Raw genomic sequence first — 10,955 nt, forward strand, 5'->3', positions numbered from 1 at the left:
GCTCACTGCGGCTGCTGGCCGCTCATGCTGGCTGCTGGCTACTGGTAGCCCATAGCAACCCACTGGCACAGGGGCTGCAGCCTATGCCGTCGCCGGCGACTCATGGAAGCCCAGCTCCAGGTTGAGCTGTTGTTCAGCGTCTTAGCTGCAGAGGGCAGTGTCACTGGCCCTCATATGTGGGATCCGAACCAGGGTCCTCTGGAGTCCTAAGCCAGTTCTTAACCATCGTGCCACTTGGCCGGCCCTATCTGTATTTCTTAAGGAATTTAATAAAAAAAACAAATGAAACCCAAAACTAGCAGAAGGTCATAATAAATATTAGAACAGAGAAAAATAAATAGAGGATAGAAAATCAGTAGAGAGAATCAACAAAACCAAAGGTTATTTATCTGAAAGATCAACAAAATTAGCAAATGATTAGTTAGACTAAGGGAAAGAAAGAGAGAAGATATTAAAACAAATAAAAAATGAAAATGGACTTGCAATAAAAAATAATAATTAAAAAAATAATAAAAATATGAAAATGGAGATATTGCTACTGGCCTTATAGAAATAAAAGGGGTTATAAGAAAATACTATGAATAATAGTATTTTAAGAAATTAAGTATCCTAGATAAAATGGAAAAAATTCTAGAAAAACACAAATTAACAAAATTGACTCAACAACAAATAGAAACCTGAGCAGACCTGTAATAAATAGATTGAATAAATAATCAAAAACCTCCCCAAAAGAAAAGTCCAGGACCAGATGACTTTATGGGTGAATCCTGGTAAACATTTAAAGAAAAACAAACACCTGTACTTCTCAAAACTCTTCCAGAAAAATAAAAGATGAGGGAACATCTCAAATAGTATTTGGTTCCACACCATCGAACAATTCTGACACCAGCTGGATGTCCTACAATTCAATTCCATTCTGACACTATCTATCCAGAGATAACATCAGTTTCCACAGATAAAGTGATCAGTCTCTCAAGACTGCCCTCCATTTCAGATGCCAGTCACAAGTCCAGGTTGTTACCTGTATTTCTGACTGAGTGGCTATAAATCTGAGGTTCCTACAACTGCCTACTTGGTTTTGATTAATTTGCTAGAATGACTCAGAGAACTGAGGAAACCCATTTACTTCGTAGGTTACTGGTTTATTACAAATGATACAAATCAATAGCCAGACCATAAGATACATAGGGTAAGGTATGGGAAAAAGCTGCAGAGTTTTTTTCTCCAGGCACCACTTTCCCCAAATCTCCATGTGTTCACCAACCCAGAAGCTCTTCAAACCTTGTCCTTTGGTTTTTATGGAGGGTTCATTACATTAGGCATAATTGATTAAATCCTTGGCCATTGGTGATTGAACTAAATCTCCAACCTCTCTATACCCCAGGAGGTGGAAGGGTGGGGACTGAAAGTTCTAACCCTTTAATCACCTGGTTGGTTCCCCTGGCAACCAGTCCCCATCCTTGGGTGCTTTCCAAAAGTCACCTCATTAACATAAACTCAGTTGTGGTGGAAAGGGACTTATTATGAATAGCAAGACACTAATTTCACCTTTATGGTTCTGAAGCAATTTCAGAAACTGAGGACAAGAGGCCAAGTATTACAACAAAACGTGCTTTCAGTGCTCTGGAAATTCCAAGGGTTTGGGGAGCTGTGAGCCAAGAACCATAAGCAAAGATCAAATATATATGAGAATGACCAAATATATATTTTTTATAGATCAAAATATCACAACCTCTAACATAATCTATGCTGTCAGTATCACTCAACTACCAAAGAAAGACAAAGCCACCACAAGAAAACCACAGACCAATATCCCTTATGAATACAGATGAAAAGTCCTCAGCAAAATACTAGCAAACTAAATAAAAAAAATATTAAAAGGATGATACTTGATGACTAAATGACATTTATTCTTGAAATGAAAAGATGGTTTGACATAAGAAAATTCATCAGTATGGTAATGCACATAAATAAATGAAAGGGAAAACATATGATCATCTTAATTAATGTACAAAAGGCATTTGACAAAATCCAACACTGTTTCATGAAAAAAATGAAATATTTTGCAACAGGATTACAAAGGATTGGGAGGGGCTAAATGTATATTTCTACTGTAAGGTTCTTACTTTATTCATGAAGTAGTAAAATATTATTTAAAGGTTGGTTGTGATAGGTGAAGGTGCATAGTATGATCTTTATAGAAACCACTTTTACTAACCATTGTCACCACAATAAACTTTAATTAAATAGAAAAGAATGATCAACATTAAAGAAAACTTTTAAAAAGCACTAAGGGGAATAACAAAAATAATTAAAAAAAAAGAAAATCTTAAAAAATACTTTTTTTATAATAAAAAAATGCAATAAAAGAATAGAGGAACATAGAATGGATGGGAAAATAGAAAACAAATACCACAATGGTAAACTGAAATCTAAACATGTTAATAATTATGTTAAATATAAATGGGTTAAACATTCCAATAAAAAATACAGATTGTCAGACTGGCTAACAAAGTATGACCCAAGTACCAGTATATGCTATTTACAAGATGTATACTTTAAATAAAAATACACTGATGGTTAAAAATAAAACTGTGGTAAAAGATAACACTAGGCATTATAAAGCTCTTATGGCTATATTAGTATGGCTATATATGTATCTATGGCTAAAGGTAGAAGATAACACTAAAAACAAAGAGTTAACGAAATATAGGGAGACAGGATCTGGTCAAGATGGCAGAGTAGGTAAACGCTGTGCTTACCTCCCCTCAGGAACATATCAAAATTACAACTAAACTACAGAACCACCCTTATTAAGATTCGATTGAAATCTTGCTGAACAGAATCCCTACACTAAGGTCATACAGAAGAAGCCACCTTGAGACTGGTAGGATAAGCAGAGATGCAGAACGAACTGGTCCTATACTTGTGTGTGACTGTTAAAAATCAGGAGGGATGTCTCAGCTGTGGATGTTCCCTTCCAGAGGAGTGAGGGGGCCCAGCTCCACACCAAGCTCCTGAGCCCAGGATTTCAGAGCCGGGGAGGGAGATATCCATAACTTCTTGTGAAAACCAGCTGAGATTGTGGCTGAGTGAATCAGAGGGTGACTGCACCCCTAGGCGCTCCTTTTAAAGGGACTATGCACAGACTTACTCAATGATGGACTCACTCACTCTGAGTTCCAGGGCTGGGGTAGCAGTTTGAAAGGAACTAGGGACCACAGGAAGGAACTGAATTGTCTAGCTTCAGAGTGAGGGCTAGAGGGACAGCTTTCTCCTAGACAGAGGAGCTAGCTGAAGTCATTGTTTCCATGTTGAGTCCTCTCCCCTCTCAGCATGCAGATGTAGGCAACCACCATATCTGAGTCTCCATCAACCTGGCTAACAATGTTCATTCACCCTGATTCCCTGAGACCCCGCCCCACAAAACTACTGGGCCCACCCAAGCTGCTTTTAGTGTCTTTTCCCTATAAACTGTCTTGGCTCATGCTGCAGACTTTCTTAAAATCTCTCAAAGATCCACAAAACCCAAACAAGAAGCACCTGGCTTTGATGTGTCCTGTACCTCTGGCTGAGCAGCCCTAAGCCTGGCATTAGGGACAGCCGGCCTTGGTTCATGGCTTGGCCTCTTGAGGCATCTCCAAGCACAGTGCAGGTGGCAGCCATCTGCAGATTCCTTTGTGGCTTATCCCAATGGCCCTAGGCAGGGCACAGGCTGCGCCTGAACTTGGCCTCCAGTGGGGCCCATCCCAGGAGGCCCTGGGGCTGGCATGCCCAGTGGCCAGCTTCAGACCCAGACAGAGCATCACCTAGCCACCTCCATGGACAACACACTGAAAGGGCAGATGGATAGCACCAGAGCCCTAATAAAATGAATCCTACTTCAAAGGGTCAGCCCCTGCACAACAGATCCTCCACTGTAGTCATGGCCAGTCCTTACAACCTATCAGTTCGAAGGTCAATCCCTTCCACTGACATGAAAACAACAACTTAAGCTCAACTACAATAGGAGGGCAAATACAACCCACACAAGAGACACTCCTGGAGCACCCAAAGCAGGTGACCAGGGAGATTGTGCCCGTGGGTCTCACAGGACACCTACTACATAAGGCCACTCTACTAAGACTGGGAGACATAGCAGCCCTACCTAATACATAGAAACAAACACTAGAAGTCAGCCAAAATGGGGAGACAAACATTTCCAAAATAAAAGAACAGAACAAAACCCCAGGAAAACAAATAAACAAAATGGAGACAAGCAATCTACCAGACACAGAATTCCAAACACTGGTTATAAGGATGCTTAATGATCTCAGTGGGAACTTCAACAAAGAGATAGGGAACATAAAAATAGAGATAGGAATCATAAAAAATAACCAGTCGGGAATAAAGAATATAATAACTGAAATGAAGAATAGAGGGAATCAATAGTAGATTAGATGTAACAGAGGATCACATCAGCAATTTAGAAGATAAAGTAGCAAAAAATACCCAATCAGAACAACAAAAAGAAAAAAGAATCCATAAAATAAGGACAGTTTAAGAATCTTCTGAGACAATATCAAGCATACCAACATTCACATCATAGTGGTACCAGAAGGAGAAGAGAGAGATCAAAGAATTGAAACCTATATGAAGAAATAATTACAGAAAACTTGCCTAATCTGGTGAAGGAAATAAATATACAAGCTCAATAATATTGTAATGACTTATGTAGTGTCAGGTGAGGACTAGGCAAGTCAGGGGGGTCAATTCTTCAATTATATAAATGTCTAACCACTATGCTGTACACCTGAAATTAATATAAAATAATATTGAATGTAAACTGTAATTGAAAAATTAAAAAGGGGGGAAGGTGAAGGGTAATAAGACGTTCAAATTTTCAGGTATAAAACAAATAAGTAAATCATAGGGAATATAGTCAATAATATTGTGATAATGTGGTACGGTGTCAGATGGTTGCTGGGCTTATGGTGATCAATTCTTTAGGTACATAAATGTTGCATAACTATTGTGTACACCTGAAACTAATATAATATTGTATGTTAGCTGTATTTTAATAAAAAGCTTTTAAAAATGCAAAAAATACACAAGGAGAGAAATTTCAAAATATTTAAAGGATCAATTCATCAAGATGTGATAATCTAAACATGAATATATGTGATCACAATGCTTCAAAATTCATAAAGCAAAAATTGATGGAACTAAAGTAAGAAATAGACCAATTCACAATCATAGGTGGAGATTAGTAACACAAATATTTGATACACAAGTAAAAAAAATTCAATAAAAATCTAGACCAGAAATAACTCAATCAACCAGCTTGACTCAGTTAATATTTATGGAACCCTACATCCAACAACTGCAAAATACATATTGTTTTTAGGTGCACATGGAACAATCTCAAGACAAAACAGAACATATGTTGGGCCATAAAACATGTCACAGTAAATTTTGAAAGACTGAAATATTACAGAGTTTGTTCTTTGACCACAATAGAATTAAAACAGCAGTCAAAAACAGTAAGATACATAGAAAAGCACTAAATATTTGCAAATTAAACAATACGCTAATAACAAAAAGATTAAAAAGAGAACACAAAGGAAATTAGAAATATTTCAAACTGAAAAAAAATACATGTCTGAATTTGTAAGAAACAGCTAAAGGAGTCTCATACAGATATATAGAAAACAATAAGGGTATAAAAATTAGTTATATATGATACCATCTTAAGAAGGCAGGGGAAAAAAGAGCAAATTAAACCCTAAGTAAGTAGGGAAATGGAAATAAGAATGAAAATCAAAGAACTACAACATGTATAAAGAACATAGAAAAAAATCAATGAAGTCAAAACTTGACTCTTTAAAAAGATTAATAAACTTACTAAATCCAGAATATGATTAATTAATAAAAACAGAAAGAAAACTCTAAATATCAAAGTCAATTTTAAAGAGGGGAAGTGACTGCATTTCCTATAGACATTAAAATTGAAAATAAAATATTAAGAACAACATTTTCCCAATAAATGCAACTTGAAAAACACAACTTGCTGAAACAAGGACAAGAAGAAACAAAACATCAGATAGTCTTGCATCTGTAAAAGACCTAACTGAAATTTTAATTAAGAGCTGTTACATGGAGAAAGCTCCAGGTACGTAGGACTTCACTGGTGACTCTGTCAAACACGTAAGAAAGAAATAACACCTCTTTGCAGTAACTCCTTATGAAAGCAGAGGAGGAACACCTGCTAACTCATTTTATGATGCCTGTACAACTCTCATACCAAATCCAGATAAGTATATTATAAGAAAGGAAAATTATAGATCAATATTTTTCATAAATATAAGTGCAAAATCCTTAACAAAATATTAGCAAATCAAATCCAACAGTATTAAAAATGAATAATGTATCATGACCAAGTGAAGCTTTCCCAAGAAATTCAAAGTTATGTAACTATTTGAAAATTTATATTTATTTGCAACAATATCATCTCAATAGATGCAGAAACTTGACAAAATTTAACACCCATTTAAGATTTTTAAAAAATTTCTACGTAAGCTAGGATTCAGAGAAAACTTTCATAATTAAATAAAGGGTGTCTATGAAAAATCTGCAACCAACGTTATAAATAATTAATGATTGGATACTTTCTCCCCAAGATTGGGAACAAGGCAAGAAAAGTTTTCCTTTCACTTTTATTCTACATTGTAATGAAAATTCTAGCCACTTAAGGTAAGGAAAGAAAGTCCTAACTATTGGAAAGGAAGAAGTAAATCTTTCTTCATTAGCAGACAACATGATTGTGTATGTAGAAAATCTTAAGGAATCTCAAAAAAAGAATTCTTCTAATCAGTAAATTAATTATTTACTTATTGGTAAATAATTTAGCATGGTTGCTGGAAAAAAATCAATATTTAAAAAATTGACACAGGAGTCTTATCAGGGAATAAATTCATTGGAGCCATGGAGAATTCTGTCTTTCATATAATTAAAAAAACAAAACAAACAAAACAATAATGAAAACAGAAGACTTCAACGGATCCTTCACAAAAGATGACATACTAATATGAATATGGGCATCACTGATTTTCAGCTTTTCCTTGTCTTATTTATGTAATTAAGGCTATACACTTTCCTGTAATGTCTTTAAATGCATTCCCCCAAGATTGCTTCATTATCCCTGAATACTTCAGTGCATATTCCCTGCAAGCAAGAACACTCCTACATAACCACATAGCAGACTCTCAAAATCGGGATATTGATATTGATTCATTACTGTATCCAATCAAGAGACTTCAATCAAATTTTTCTGATTTATCCAGTGACATTATTTATAACAAAGGATTCAATCCAGGGCCACATGTTGTATATGGTTGTTTTAGTTTCTTTCAGGCTGGTTTGTTTCTAGCTTTCTTTGAATTTGATGACTTTGAAACTTTTGAAGATTACAGGCTATTTTGTAAAATGTCAGTTAGTGTGGGTTTGTCTTATATTTTTCTCATGATTAGATATAGATTTTTCATCTTTGGCATTAATATCTCAAAATCTTTTTCTCATTCTATCTTATCACATGGTGCATGATTTCAATTCATCCCATTACTAATTGTATTCACTTTGATTATTTATTTAAGGTGGTATCTTCAGGGCTTCTCCACTGTTACTCTTTTTTTTTTGTATTTAATAAGTATATTGTGGTACTCTGAAACTATGTAAATATCCTATTTCTCATCAAACTATTTATTTATTTATTTATTTATTTATTTATTTATTTATTTATATCACTATTTTATTTGGTGAGTATAATCCGTTATACCATTATCTATTTTTGTTCTCAAGTTATCCCAGATTTCATTAGTAAAAGCTCAATCAAGTTTGTTTCTGCGTCCTTTTCACATACCTCCATCAAACTTCCAGGCTTATTCTGCACTCTGTGCCCCTGCCCTGGAATCTGCCATTTCTCTAAGGACTCTTGGTTACTTTTAGTGGTGAAGCCAAGATCTGGACATTTGGTGTTCTCATTGATATTAGGCTATTACAGACTCTTTCAGTGGGCAAAGCTAGATAATAGGTGTGTGCACAAGTGCGCGCACACACACACACACACACACACACACACACACACACACACTAAAAACTGAGCTTATATCAATACATCCAATTCTAATCTAACACTACAAGAGTCCTTCTAATATTCTCCCTTGTTCAATACATAACTCCCTTCTCCAACAATGAGAAATTTGGCTTCCATTATATTTAATTTTCATACTTATTCAACCAATATGTAAGCAACCTGGCTTCTTTGGCTTTCATTTCCTCACCCATGTATACTCCTTCCTTTGCTTGGGATCCGAGACACTCCCCTACGTTGAAAACCTCTTCACATTACTTGGGTTCTTCCACCCTGTACCAGAATTTTCTCAAGTGCAGATGTCTTCCTTGTCTTACTCAGGCGATGACTCATGTCAGGCTGATCCTCTCCTGCCGACATAGATGTCTTTTGTTTTGGCTGATTTTAAGATTCCTTCTTTGTCTTTGAATTTAAGCAGTTTTACCATGATGTGCTTAGGTGTACTTGTTAAAATATGTATCTTTCTATGGTTCATAGCCCTTTTTGAATATATGATTTTATATATCTTATCAGTTCTGGCAAATTTTTTCAGTATTTCTTCAGATGTTGCCCCAGCCCCATTCTTCATGTCTTCTTACTGGAATCCAGGTGCGTGCATCTTAGACTTTCCATCCTGTCCCATATATCTCTTACTCTGTTTTCTGTATTTTCCACCCCCTTTACTGTCTGTACTTTATTCTAAGTATTTTCTTCTTACCTAAATTTTAGTTCAATTATTTTCCTTTTGCTTTGTGAAATTTGCTAAGTCCTTAATTTTTTTAAATATAAAATTTTCATTTAGATATTTTTATTGTTTAAATGTTTACTTTATAGTTTATCTTGATAATTTAATTTCTTGGGCCTATTAATAACAGTTATTTTTTAAACACATCTCTGATACATACAATATGTGGATTATCTGTAGGCCTATTTCTATGGTTTATCATTTCTCTTGATTTTTGTCCAATTCTTGTGTTTTTGCATCTCTTTTGATTTTTTTATTGCATGGTAGATGTCGTGTAGAGATAATTTGAGGTCCTGGATGATGACATTTTCTTCCAGAGAATTTTTATTGTTACTTTTGGCTGGCTAGGGGAGATTCACATTAATACAATAGAGAATAAACTGGTTTAGTGCTGGGCTTCAACTTTTGTAGAGCTTTCCTGTTAATCTTTTCTCCTAGGGCTGTAGCCTTTCAGCCATCTCATAGCAAGCCTGTGGCCCTCCTGCTTGGTAAGCCCTGAATTCCAATTTTTATCTTCTTAGTCCTGTCAGACTGGTTATAATTCAATTCGGCCTCTTGACCGCAGCTTTGGATTAGGCAAATAAATGACTTTCAGAGAAAAATAGTGTTGAGTATTGTGTTTCTTACCCTGAAATCCCCTTTTCTCTGGAATTTTGTCTTAAATTCTAGCTACTTTGGTAGTTCCCCAAGCCTTTGTGGTATTGTGCTTGTTTTTTTGGGTTTTTTGTGTTTATTTTTTATTTAGTGGGAAAGTTGGTTTGAAACAAGGTCAGTGACCATTAGTAGAAGTGAAAAAAAATCAGATTATCTGATTTTGAGGAGAATTACTTTAAATCAGAGGTTGGTGAGCTTTTTCTGTAAAGGGCTAGATAGTAAAATTTTAGATTTTTAGACTACATGGTCTCTGTCACAACTACTCAACTGTGTTGTATTGTGCAAAAGCAGCCATATACATACCTAAACTTATGAGCATGGCTGTGAAAAACAGGTGGCAGACTGTAGTTTGCTAACCCCTTCTTTAAATGAAGGAAAATACAGCTTCTAAAAAGTTGGGTGGATCTAGTAAAAAAAATTATTTCCACAGCCATTAATATTAATTTAAAAAACATTTCATTCCAGAGTAGGATCCTGAGCTCTGTGGGGGTGATATAAAAGAATTAAAAGTTATAATTCCTAATCTATCTCAAGGGCTTATTATAGAAACAGATTTTGTATAAACAAAATTTTGCACAAAACAAATGTATTGATTACTATAATACAGACTCAGTGCATAAGTGCTTAAAGGTTGCTAGAGCAATTCAAGAGATTGAGAAAGCCTCCACATTATTAGTGCTATTTAGTTCTTCACATCACTTCCATGATAACCACAGCAAACAGGTTTTATGATGGAATGGTAAAAGAGAGATCCAGGATACCTGTGGTGAGCAGGCCTCAAGGTATATCCACAGTGAAGGACCCTGGGATTCCATGAGGCAATGTGAAGGTTCTCAACATTCATTCTTTCAGCCAATATTTATCAAGATCCCATGATGTACCAGTAGTAAACTATGATCAGTGTGCAAAACAGAAAAAGTGCCTATTTCACTGAGCTTATACTTTAGCAGAGAGAGATCATACATACATATATTTATACATAGTCTGTCCTATGGTGATATTATGGAGCTATTAAAAACAATAAAGCAAGTGGAGGGTCAGGGAGGCATTGATGGAACACTGGTTTGAGAGGTTGCTATTTATGATAGGTTGGTTAGGGAAGACCTCTCTGGTCAAATGACTTATGAACAGACAGCTAATTATAGGTAGGCTGCTGAATGAAGTGAGAAGCTAATTCATGACAATAGATGGGGGAAGAACTTTCTAGGCAGAAAGAAATGTAAAGGCATTAGTTATTTGAACACACTAAGTGGAATGATTAGAGTCTGTAAAAGACATACCGTATTTGCCAGCGTATAAGATGATTTTTTGGCCCTGAAAAATATGCCTCCAAGTGGGGGGTCGTCTTATACACCAGGTACACTTCAGATAGACTGCCCATAGTGCTTGCCCCGTGCCATAGTGGCCTCCCGATGCCCGCCCACTTCATTCCACATACCGTTCAGGCAT

At 35.8% G+C, this 10,955-nt stretch overlaps 1 protein-coding gene across 1 annotated transcript in view; it reads left to right on the plus strand.

The window, feature by feature from the left end:
- LRRC63 (leucine rich repeat containing 63) overlaps window positions 1–10,955 on the plus strand; it is a 50,884-nt gene that overhangs the window by 17,833 nt on the left and 22,096 nt on the right. The gene's annotated exons all lie outside the window — the stretch shown is intronic.

This window comes from Hipposideros armiger, unplaced genomic scaffold, assembly GCF_001890085.2.
Source record: "Hipposideros armiger isolate ML-2016 unplaced genomic scaffold, ASM189008v1 scaffold_287, whole genome shotgun sequence".
In the NCBI taxonomy this organism is placed as follows: Eukaryota; Metazoa; Chordata; class Mammalia; order Chiroptera; family Hipposideridae; genus Hipposideros; species Hipposideros armiger.